This window comes from Delphinapterus leucas, chromosome X, assembly GCF_059928025.1.
Source record: "Delphinapterus leucas isolate spDelLeu-1000000601 "Yukka" chromosome X, BTC_Dleu_Yukka2, whole genome shotgun sequence".
NCBI classification, from domain to species: Eukaryota; Metazoa; Chordata; class Mammalia; order Artiodactyla; family Monodontidae; genus Delphinapterus; species Delphinapterus leucas.
The window spans coordinates 3,119,411-3,132,379 of NC_143150.1; positions in this window are offsets into that span (position 1 = coordinate 3,119,411).

Genomic DNA, 12,969 nt, shown 5'->3' on the forward strand with positions numbered 1-12,969 from the left:
ATGTCCTTTCCAGTGAAACGCATTATTATGTAACTCTGTTTATGCAGAACTTCACCCTAGGTTCACTTAGGTTTATTAAAATAGATGGAAATGCTTGTTCCAGACTGTCTGGGTCATAATTTGCAAAATGTACTCCCAATCCAAGCCCACTGGACAGAAAGGGCCACCCTGCTCCAGAGGACTAATAATAATAATTTAATCCTCACAAATTAGCTACTGATTTTCAGCCAGGAGTAGAGAGGATATGATGGAGGTCAGAGCTGTGTGATCTCAAGCAAGTTACCTAGCTTCTGTGTGCCTCAGTTTCCTCATCTCCATGGAAAATACCTAAAACAATGGCCAAGCACATGTTCAATGGTCAAGCAATGGGAGATCTTCTAGAGTTAGGTGGCCATTGCCAGCTAGCTAGTAGGACAAGTGGGATGAAGAGAAGGAAAAATGTCGGTCACCGGAGCAGACTGACTATACCCATAGTTCTTGAGATGAGCTATGTGACTCCGGTAGGGGGCAGGAGCAGATGTATAGAAGGGTTGCAGAATGCAGGCCAGGGAAATCAGTGCCTGGGATGTGTCCCAAATGTGTCTGCCCCAGCCTGAAGCTTCTGGATCTCAGAAGATAGGAAAAGGCCTTTTCCTACACGGACCAGACTCCAGGAAGAATGTAGAACCTCAAGTAATAAACTACTAACCTCAGTGAATCACAGTTCATTTTAAAACTACTCATTTACCTCTTAATTTAGATGTGGCAATTTACAAAGCAACTGACCACTCATCATAGGTTTTCTTTGGGGTACCTGGGACACAGTTGCTGGTTTATGCAGTAGGGTTGTCAAAAACCTGAGTCACATGAAACTTATCATCTTACCCTGGAATTTCTAATGATTTCACTTGGTGTTCTATTGTCATACAATTTAAATGTCTCAAATATGGTTTTGTTCAAAACTCTCAATCCATGTTGAACTAACCGAGGCTTCACCTTTACTTTCTAGAAGCTCTTCTAGGGCAGTTTCTATAGCAGCAGCTTTAGCATTTATACCCCACTGTTAGAAGCTTCATCTCAGATATCTATGTGAATATGACTATGGTTCACAATGAAGCACAAGGGCAAAATACAGGATCTTTTCATTTCTGGTTTGGCATAATGAGGTATAGTGTACTTAAAAAGACCAAATACCTTCATGGAGAGCAAAGGACAAAATCAGCCCAACATAGTGTTTCTTGGCTTGAAAAAGCCTGGATCCCATGCCCCTCACTTGACATTGAATTCCAGTTTCTGACTACCCAAAGGATTTCACATTGCATGCTGGAAGATGTAACCCCATCTAGCAACATTGGCAATGAGTGAGAACTCTTAATAGCATCTTAATACAGAGAAGTTTACCAGGCCACTGAATAGATGGACTCAAGGTGATATGGTATTCTTTAATCCATTATTTTCTTTCTTTCTTTCTTTTAAAGAGCAGCTTTATTAAGATATAATTGACATATCACACAACTCACTCTTTTAAAGTGTATAATTCAATGGATTTTAGTATATTCAAAGTGTTGTATAATCATCCCTCTATCTAGTTATAGAACATTTTCATCACTCCTAAAGGAGACCCTATACCCATTAACAGTCACTCCCCACTCTCCCTCCCCACTCCCTTTCAGTCACTAAACTGATTTCTGATCTTATGGATTTGTCTATTATAGACATTTTGTATGAAGAGAATCATACAACATGTGGCCTTTTGTGACTAGCTTTTTTCACTTAATATAATGTTTTCAAGGTTCATCCATGTGGTAGCACGTATCAGTACTTCATTCCTTGTCAAGGCTGAATAATATTCCATTGTATAGATATACTTCATGTTGTCTATCCATTCATCTATTGATGGACATTTGGGTGGTGTCCACCTTTCGGTTAGTGTGAGAAGTGCTGCTTTGAACATTCATGTATAAGTTTTCACCTTGTACACGCCTTGTGAAAACATTTTTTTCCAGTTCTCTTAGGTATACGCTTAGGAGTGGAATTGCTGAGTCATATGGTAAATCTACATATAACTTACTGAAGAACCACCCTTGAATTCCTGGGATAAATTCCACTTGGTCATGATGTATACTCCTTTTAATGTGCTGCTGGATTCAGTTTGCTAGTATTTTGTTGAAGATTTTTGCATCTATGTTCAGAAGGGATAGTGGCCTGTGGTTTTCTTTTCTTGTCTGGCATTGGTATCAGGGTAATGCTGACCTCATAAAATGAATTAGGAAGTGCTCCATACTTTTCTATGTTTTGGAAGAGCTTGAAAAAGATTGGTGTTAATTCTTTAAATACTTGGTACAATTCCCCAGTCAAGATAGTTGGTCCTGGGCGTTTCTTTGTTGGGTTGTTTTTAATTACTGATTATATCACTTGTTACAGGTATGTTCAGATTTTCTACTTATTTTGAATCAGTTTTGGTAGTTTGTGTGTTTTTAGGAATTAGCTCAGTCATCTCTTTCATCCGTTCTTAGAACAGTATTTATTGAGATTGCTCAATGTGCCAGGCACAGTGCCATGCACAATCAGACACATGCTCTGCTGGTGGGGAAATGGAAATTTGGTAGAAATACAGATGATAAAACAAGGGATTCCAACACTGTGTAATGCTGTGATATACATAAGAGGGTCTCCTAAACCAGGCTTAATTATTCAGGAAAAGTCCTCAAGGGTGGCTGGGGCAGGGATGGCTAAAAGTCTTAATGTTCACTCCTTTATATCTTTTTCATCTTTCCTGCTCCAATCTATAAACAAGTCCTATATTTAGAGTACAATATTAAATCCAACCATCTTTCAAAACCTTTACCTTTTTCACTCTGGTCCAAGTCATCTTTCAGGTGGACTACTATAACAGCCTCTAAGTGGCTTCCCTACTTCCAATCTTGTCTCCTGTAGCAAATATCATATATTAGCTCACTTGACTTCATTCCGACCCCAATTGTAACATACCTCACTAAATGATAGAGGTTGGAATGCTAAAGACTATATTTCCAGAAATCCCTCACAGCCTGGATTCCACAGGTGACCTAGTCTCTGCCAAACAGATTAAACTGCATGCAATTTGGAAGGATGAGTGGGACAGAGTTCACGATTCTGCTTCTGTGATTTCTAGTTTTTGCTAGTGAGCATGGTCTTGGAAGCTTTTGCTTCTTTTGCGTGAGCAGTAGCTGATGTCTCAAGGTGCAGTTCCTAGTTTTGTGGGCATCAAAAGGCAGGTCATGATGTATCCACTTCATTTATTTAGGAAGAGAATGAAGCAGTGTGGTCAAGATTTGTGGTGATCTCAGCAGAGGTGGTGTGGTCCTCTGATTCTCCACCTTCCTGATGGTGCCAGTTATGTGTTATTAAGTGAAACAGTTCTGGACATTCAACCTAGAGTATATTATTCTGATTATTTCAACAACTTTGTCAGCACCTAATTCTGAACCTTTTCTGTTTAAGTGGATTAAAGTGGTTTCTGCTATCTGTCTCACTTCACTTTCCTTCTTGCTGTTCCTCAAACACACCAAGCACACTGCTGCCTCAGGGTCTGGTATTTGCTGTTCTCTCTACCTAGAATACTCATCTTCCAGATAGGTGCATGGCTCAAATTTTCACTTCATGCCAATCATTTCCTTGTAATCTAACATTAGTCCAACTTCACTCCCTATGACATTGCTCTCTTGATTTTCTGCAGAGCATTCATCACTCTTTGAAATCATCTTGCTTATTTGATGTGAGTGTGTATGTGCGTGCACGCGCACATGCGCACATGTGCATCATCTGTCTCTCTTCACTAGACTGTAAGTTACTTGAGGGTACGGACATTGTATTATCATTTTAGTGGATCCAAGAGAAAAGCAGTGACCCATACACATTGAGAAGATAGCTGGGAATTCGGGAAGAGGAAGAAGAAATGGAAGACAATGGGCATTTCTGAACACTGCTGGGATGTTTAGGGAGTGTTAGAAGGCAAAGTACCAAATACTGAAAACTCAAATCACCTGAGAAAGGTGGCAATCTCTGAAGAATATTCTTGCAATTGTGAAATAGAAATTATATATGCAAGGAGTGTGGAGAACAGCTGTACAGAACAGTGTGTCTGTAATGAGTGTCATTACATCAAAGGCATCCAATAAGAAGGATTGTTCATGACCTGCTCTGCAGCTCATTTGGGATTTTCTTCTATAAAACCATGAACTTGGTCCAGTTTGGTCATCTGAAGAGTAAAAAAAAAAAAAAAAAAAACAGAGTATTTGGGTTTATATAATTTTGAGGGGACAAAAAAAAACCACTTTGCAAGCTTCTGCTGTTTATTCAGCCCAGCATTAGGCATTCTGGGATAGAAGTAAGAAAGAGATAAGCCACAGATCCTACCTGCAAAGAAGAAGGGTAGACAAGGTACTGTCCAATGAGAGACAGGGAACTGATTAGGAGAGGATTGGCCTGCAGGAATCAGATGGGGTGATTGTTCTGGAGAGGGAAGAGGCCAGGAGGATAGAGAATCAGAAACCATGGTATCAGTGAACATGAGACTGTGAAATGCTTTGGAGCTAGGGCAGAATTCAATGTCTAACCTCTCAGCCCCTACTACCAACAGCCGCAAGACCACTGAGAGAACAGGTATCAACTGAACTACTCAGGACCACTGACAATGCCCGGTCTCCCAACTCTGCCCAGGGCCTCATGTGGCTAAAGCTTGTTTGCTCATTGCTTCCAGCCACTGTCACATTAACTATATCACTGTAAACTCAAAATCACCAGTTTCATCAGGACCCTCACTGCTTAGCATTCCTACTCTGCTTCTCTAGCCAGCTATCTCATCCTCTCTCCACAATTATATTTTCTTATCTTATACATGCTTCTTAAGTACCCTCTCCCGCAGATGACCTTATGCTCCTACTTCACAGAAAGAACAGAGAACTCCAAACTTTAAATGGGAATACCTTTAATTTCCTGTCACTAAACCTCCAGCTGCCTGATCTGTCTTCAGCCTCTCATCCTTCCCTTTCTGGCTCAGGTATGGTAGTGGCTTTCAGGCAGACTTTTCACAGGGAGAGTACTTCTGGGATCACTGATTGGCTGTGGCTGAGTCCCTCTAACAACGCAACATTCAACTGTCTTGGTGCTGTTGTCCATATGAACAAATCTCATTTGGGACTGAATTGATCAGACATCTTGATTCATGCAGCCAGAACTGAAGGAAATATCAGGTTCTGCAATGTTGATTTCCCATGTCCCTGGATCACCTACATTAGAATCTTCAGGTGTATTTGTTTGAAATGAAGATTTCCTCTAACTGCCCCATCCTTTACTAGGAATGGATTCAAAGATTCTGCAATTTAACGATATCTTCACATAAAAGAATTTGTGTGTGCACTAAGTTTTGAGAGCCAGTGATATTGACCATAGCTAATTTGTCAAGTGAAAAGTTCTGGAATGTGTCTTCCATCATGAATGAATGTGGAGCTGCCTACCATGGTTCTTTAAAGGATAGGATCAATCACAAACAATGGGAATCCTCTTAGACCATTTTCTCATCAGAAAAATTTTAAAATGGTATGTCACATACTATACCCAATTCCAATATTTCCATCTCTACCAAAACACACATACTCACACAGAACCTGCTCTAATGCATGAAGGAACATGTTAGTCTCAACCTCAGGCCAATAAAGGGATTCAACTGTGAGAGTATCATAGTACTGCACAATACTAAAGCAATTTTTGTGAAATATAACATACCTTCAGAAAAGTACATAAAATGTAATTATCTGGTTCAAGAAATAATTATAAGGTGGGTATTCATGTAAGCACTACCTAAGTCAAAGGGAACATGACCAGCCCCCAAGAATCCCCTCATGTTCTTTCCCAACACCAGCCCCCTGGTTATTGTGTATTACTTGTATCACCTATTTACACATGCCTGCTTTTAACTTTATAGAAACAGCCTCATACAGTATATATTGTGTGTATGGCTCCTTTGACTCAATATTATGTTCATAAGATTCACCTAGTTCGTTGTATGTGGCTGAGTTTTCTGTATGATATTCCATTTGTATACTCATTCAACTTGTTTTGGTATTTGGGTTGTGTTCATTTTGGGACTGTTAAGAGCACTGCCACTTTGGACCTTCTGAGCCGTGTCCCCCAGGGCATGTGCATATGAAATTCTCTAGGTTAATGGGATTTTCCTAGCAGTAGTATTGCTGGGTCTCAGCGTAAGCATGTTTAAAACTTTATGGGGTATTAACATAGAGTCTTTTTTATTCATTTCTAAATAATTATTAATTTCCTTCAATCTAAGGGTTAGTCATATACTACCATTTTTCCATTTTGGATTTTTTTTTAAAATAAAATTTATTTATTTAATTTTTGGGCTGTGTTGGGTCTTCATTGCTGTGCACAAGCTTTCTCTAGTTGCTGCAAGCAGGGGCTACTCTTCATTGTGGTGCATGGGCTTCTCATTGCGGTGGCTTCTCTTGTTGCGGAGCACGGGCTCTAGGCGTGTGGGCTTCAGTAGCTGTGGCACGCAGGCTCAGTAGTTTTGGCGCACGGGCTTAGTTGCTCCACGGCATGTGAGGTCTTCCCGGACCAGGACTTGAACCCGTGTCCCCTGCATTGGCAGGCAGATTCTTAACCACTGCACCACCAGGGAAGTCCCAACATTTTGGATTTTTAATGATATCTTTGTGTTATTATTAACTTCTGCAGAAGCATTATGATCAGAGAACCTAGTTTTTATGATATTAATCCTTTGGAGTTTATTGGGGCTTCCTTTTTCCTAATTCATAGTTTATTTCTATAAATGGGTAATGTGCTTCCAAAGAATTTGTATTCTCTTTTTGTTGGGTGTAGAGTTTTATATTGTCTATTGGCACAAATTTATTACTATGTCTTTGATATTGCTGCTTATTTTTGTTTGTTTAAACTTTCAGTTTCTAAGAGTTGAAGGTTAAAATATCCAGCTACAATTGTTTTTCCTTTTTATGGATTGTTCTTACATTCTTAAAAAGTTTTTTTGGAGTACAGTTGTTTTACAATGTTGTGTTACTTTCTACTGTACAGCAAAGTGAATCAGTTATACATAAACATATACATATATCCACTCTTTTTAAGATTATTTTCCCACATAGGTCATTACAGAGTATTGAGTAGAGCTCCCTGTGCTATACAGTAGGCTCTTTTTAGTTATCTCTTTCATATATAGTAGTGTGTATATGTCAATCCCAACTTCCCAATTTATCCCTTCCCCCTTCTCCCTGGTAACCATAAGATTGTTTTCTATATCTATGACTCTATTTCTGTTTTGTAAATAAGTTCATTTGTCATATTTTAGATTCCACATACAAGTGATATCATATGATGTTTGTCTTTTTCTATCTGTCTTACTTCACTCAATATGACAATCTCTAGGTCCATCCATGTTGCTACAAAGGGAACCCTCCTACACTGTTGGTGGGAATGTAAATTGGTGCAGCCACTATGGAGAACAGTATGAATGTTCCTTAAAAAACTACAAATAGAACTACCACATGACCCAGCAATCCCACTCCTGGGCATATATCCAGAGAAGACCATAATTCGAAAAGATACATGCACCCCAATGTTCATAGCAGCACTATTTACAATAGCCAAGACATGGAAGCAACCTAAATGTCCATCAACATAGGAATGGATAAAGAAGATGTGGTACATATATACAATGGAATATTACTCAGCCATAAAAAAGAACAAACTAATGCCATTTGCAGCAACATGGATGGACATAGAGATTGTCATACTAAGTGAATTCAGACAGAGCATGTTCTCTAACCACAGTAGAATTAAGCTAGAAATCAGTAACAAGCACTAACTAGAAAAATCTCTACATATTTGAAAAAAGTCAATTTAACAAACTTGACCTAATGGAGTCATATATCTGTATGCACCTATATCTAAATATCTATTTCTATACTTATACCTATAGCTATAATTACATCTATATATTAATCTATGCCTATTTTCTACCAAGTAACTTGAAAGTACAGTTTTTCCCAGCACATGTGTAGAATTTACAAAAATTGGCCATAGTATGTCCAGAAAGTAAGTCTCAACAAATTGCAAAGGAGTGAAACAAAGACAAATACTATATGATATCACTTATATGTGGAATATAAGAAATAATACAAACGAACTTATTTACAACCTCCTAGCTATTCTCCTAGCTCTCTCATTCTTCTACTTCCTCTATACCTTTGATCTTTGATCTTATTGAGAGCTTTGCCCCTTGATCTCTACTTGCTGACCATCTGTTCTCTCCTTTTCTCTCATCTCATTGATTTGGTTTGGTGAAATTCTCCTCTCTACTTTCTTTTTCTGTTTATGTGAAGACTTACTAAGTTGTAAATACATCTACCACCACTTATCCTTGTATATTAGCAACATCTCCTGCATCCCCACATCCAGTCATGGCCCATATGCAATCAGTTGTTGATTTTAAATTCTATGTACTTCTCATTGTGCCTTCTACTACTACCTTCAGCATTCCTTACACAGATTTTGCTATATCTGTATTGCATTATTGCCCCTCTTTTATCCTTTCTCCACATTGCTTCCATAGTGGTACTTCCACAACACAAATCACTTCCCTAATTAAAGCCTTTTGGTGGCTTACTGTAGTCTTAAGGATAAGTCTAAACTACTGACTCTGGTATGCAAGGCCCCTTCCTGCCTCTTTACCCTTGTTTCCCACCATTCTATCTCATCAAATCCTTTGCTGCAGTCACACTGAAACATTAGAAGTGCCTCAAGTGCATAATATGCTTCCACACCTCTGTGACTTTCTTTGAATGCTCTGTTCCCTCTGCTTGGAGATCCCTTTTCCCTTCATCACTTCTCTCTCTAAGAAACTTTTCACAATTCAAAACTTAGTTTTCCTTATACTCCTGTGTGCTCACTTTGCACTATTATGGCACTTATCCAACTGAACTGTGGCCATTACTCTGCTAGCCAAGAAACTTTTTGCCACTAGACTTTGAGCGACTTTGAGGTCAGAGATAATGTCTTATTCTTTCTGTCCTTGTTGCAAGATTAAGGCTACATACATAGTAGGTGCTCTTTTAATACCTTTTTATTGGTTGAGTGAAGAAATGAACTAGTATGGTCCTAATGATGCCTTGGGAAAAATAATGCAATATTTTTCTAGATTTTAGACAATTTATTTCTCACAAGACAGAGCTAAATAAGAGTAAAACCTTTTTATTTAGTACCTCAAATTATATGTGAGTCAAGTAGGATTGCTGTAAAGGCTGCCCAGAGATTTGTTATCTAGCTACGGCTTGGCAAGAGATGGCCTCAAAATCAATCTTTGAGTTTATCAGTGAGTCTTGAGAGAGCAAGAAACAAATTTGGATTTAATATGCACACAACTCTTGGAAGTCTGAGTAGTTGGGAAACATGATGGAGATTGATATTAAGGAGACCTGTTCAGTTTCAAGCCTCAGCAGGCCAGCTCCTCTGTGGTTTAAAGCACACCTAATAATGCACAAAGTAGCATCAATGTCACTGACTTTCCTTAGCCACACACTGAGGAGTCCCAAAGTCCAGCCTCACTGAAAGACAAAGCTGTTAGTCTTAGTGTAGCTGTGAGGAGACTTGTAATGCAGTCTCTAGAGCTAAAGAGTCAGGAAAAAAAGGGTTTCAAAGAAATACAGTTACCACAGATCATTACTCTTGCTGTATATGGACCCAGGACATAAAGTAGGGGAAGAATAGGGTGAAAGATGGCAACCTCTTTACAAGGCCTACATTCCGGATTTTCTTTCATTCCTTACCCCAAACCAGCAAGTTAGAGGCAGCAGTTCCCTTCTCATGGGGGTGCAAAGAAACATCTGAAAGAAGACACAGCAATGAGAAACCTCAATCTGCCTTCTTCTCCCAGTTCAGACCCAGCTCAGGCTGGAGGCTCTCTAGTTAGAGCCCCAATCCCCCTCTCCACTCCCACAGCTCCACTGAGCCCAGGATCCAGCCATGGCATGGGGAATACATGGCTCTTGTCCTGCTCCCTCGCCATAGCCTCCTTTAGGTATGCCTGATGGCTATCAAGGACGCACAGAGCAGGATGGCCAGAGGAAGGACCCAGAGCACCTAGGGATGGCCCAAAGAGAAAGCCTGACTATACATTAGCCAGCGAAGGCCAACCCTGGCAGGAAAGGCAGCAAAGAGCACAGTTCTCCCCTTCCAGCTCTTCTGGAGTCCATCTTTCCTCTAGACCCTTTGGATGCCCACATCATGTCTTGATTGAAGGAGAAATACTGATGAAAGATGGGGGCTAAGGATTGGTTGGAGACTGGAAAACATTAGGCTCCAGGCTCTGGAAGCTTCCTGGAATGAATCTTGGGAGCTGCTTCTTAGCTTTGAGGGTTTGGAGTAGGGGAAGCCAAGAGAGGATCAGGAAGAGAGCTGTCTTGGCTGTTCTGTTTATTGCTACACTTCCATCATTTAGAATGGTGCCTGGCACATAGTAGGTGCTCAGTTAAAGGAAATACTTATTAACTCACTGACTGAATGAACGCATGAATGAACAAATGACTATAAGAAAGGGTAAGACTTCAACGATAAAGATGACACAGAGAGCAGAAAAAGGCCAGAGCTTATTAGAAGAGCACCAAATAGGTTGGTATTACTAGGTATATAGAGCTAGTGGAACCTTTTGTGTAGGTCTTGAATGCCATGCTTATTTTGTTTGCAGTAGAGTCCACAAAAGTTTCTTCACAGGAATTTGACATGTTCAGAGTTGGTTTTTAGGAAGTTTAATTTGGCAATAATATGAAATATGGATATGTGGGGAAAGAGATGAAAATAAGAGAAAAGGTAGGATGCAAAGTAGGAGCAAAAGTTCAGGCAATAAGTAGTGAAGACAATGATACTGAGACTTGGGGATAACATTGAACAACTACAAATTTCATCCTCTGCCCCTGGGAGTGCAAACTGTTACAACCACTTTGCAAGATAATTGGCATTGCCTAGTAAAATTGAGCTTGGGAAAACTCGATAACCCAGACATTTAATACGTAGGCATATACTCTAGATTAGGGGTGCTCAGCCTCAACATCATTGACATTTTGGGCCAGATAATTCTTTGTTGTGGGTCCTGTCGTCTGCACTGTAGGATATTTAGCAGTATCCCCAGCCTCTACTCATTAGATGCTAGTACCACTTCTACAGTAATGATAACCAAAAATGTCTCCAGATATTGACAAATGTACTCTCAGGTGAAAAAATCACCCCTGGTTGAGAACCACTGCCATAGAAAAACTCTTGTACATGGGCATCAGTGAATATGTATGAAAAGGTTCATAGCACCATAATTTGCAAAAGCATAAAACTGGAAACAACCCACATGTCCATTAACAGGAGAACAGTGAGATTTTCATATAATGAATAACTATACAGCAGTGAAAATTAATTACTACTGCTACACACATCAACATAGATAAATCTCATAAAGTTGGGAGAAAAAAGGAAGAGGCAAAAACATAATAATATAGTATGATTGCATTTATATTAAGTCCCAACATGGACAAAATAAAATAACATTGTTTAAGGGAATATACCTTATAAAGTGAACATATAAAGAAAAGCAAGTGAATGATGACAAAATTCAGGATAGTGGTTACCTCTGGGAGGGAATGAGGAGAGGACTCAGAGAGGGCACATGTGGTTTTCAGAGGTATTGATTATGTTCTAGCTCTCAAGCTTGGTGATGGGTATACAGGTTTTCATTTTATTATGATATATACTGTGTGGAAGCAGCCATCGTGGGACCTGCCTCCCCTCTTCAGAATTGCCCAATTAGTGCCCTGGGCCTGGAACATTCCTCTATATGGAATATAGTTGTCCCTTAGTGCCAGATTCTTCTTCCTTATTAGGAGGAAACTTGCCCTTCTTCTAGGTATACAGTGAATGTCCTTTTTTGCTTAAATGTGTCATGTGGCACCTGGCCAGCCCCACCCGTATTTCTGCCCCCTGCAGGAAAGGAACAGGGTCTTCACTTGCAGCGTAATTGTCTCGTGTCAGCTATCAGGAGGGATCAGCTATCAGGCTGTGGGAGACCAGTGTACACTACTGACGCTGACCTTGGTGTGTCCATTCTCCTGTGTGTGAGGAAAGCCTTGTTTCAACTGGTGCCTTGTGTGCTGAACCCTCCTTGGCTGCTCTGAGCCCACAGAAGGCACAGTGGGCCAATGTCTTGGGCTCCTCCTTCTGGTAGTGGGAATTGTTATGATCTTTGGTTTCCTTCAAGTGGAAATCTTCACTTGAGATTGGTAGCTGCATCTGCCTGCTTGACATTTACCTTACATATATACAATTTTCTCTTTGTGTGTATCAAATATTACATAATATTAAGGAAGTAATGGGGTCCAACATAAGGCAGGAAGAATGGAGAGGAAGGCATCAGAGTCAATAACTAAATGGATGTTGGATGAGAGAGAAAAGCCAACCTTTAGGTACCTCTTGAGTAGATGCAAGAATAGTTTTAAGCTTGTTTTCTTCATAGATTTGAGATCAATGGCTCCTTACCTTCTCAATATATGAGTGAGTCACAAGACTTGACTACATGTGTTGTACAATAACTGCATGTTTAACAAAAATCCATTATCGGAGAATTCTGCCCCATTAGACTTCTAAAACGTGTACTCATTTATATTCCTTGAAGTCATAAGCATCTGAAAATAGGGGGCTTAGAATAAAAGTGATTCTTCATCTCTAACTTTAGTATCATTAGAGTATCTCCAACAGGTACAGAAAGATGTTTCCAACTCTGGCATCCACTCTGTCCCCCCCTTATTTTTCTCACTGGTCATCCTCCAGGTAGAGGAATGAAAGGCAAATTCATGACCAAATCTCTTCAAAAGACTGAGCCATAACCAAGGAAAACATCAAAACATCTTAACCTTTCCTGAGTGTGTCGGGGAGGAGAGGCTG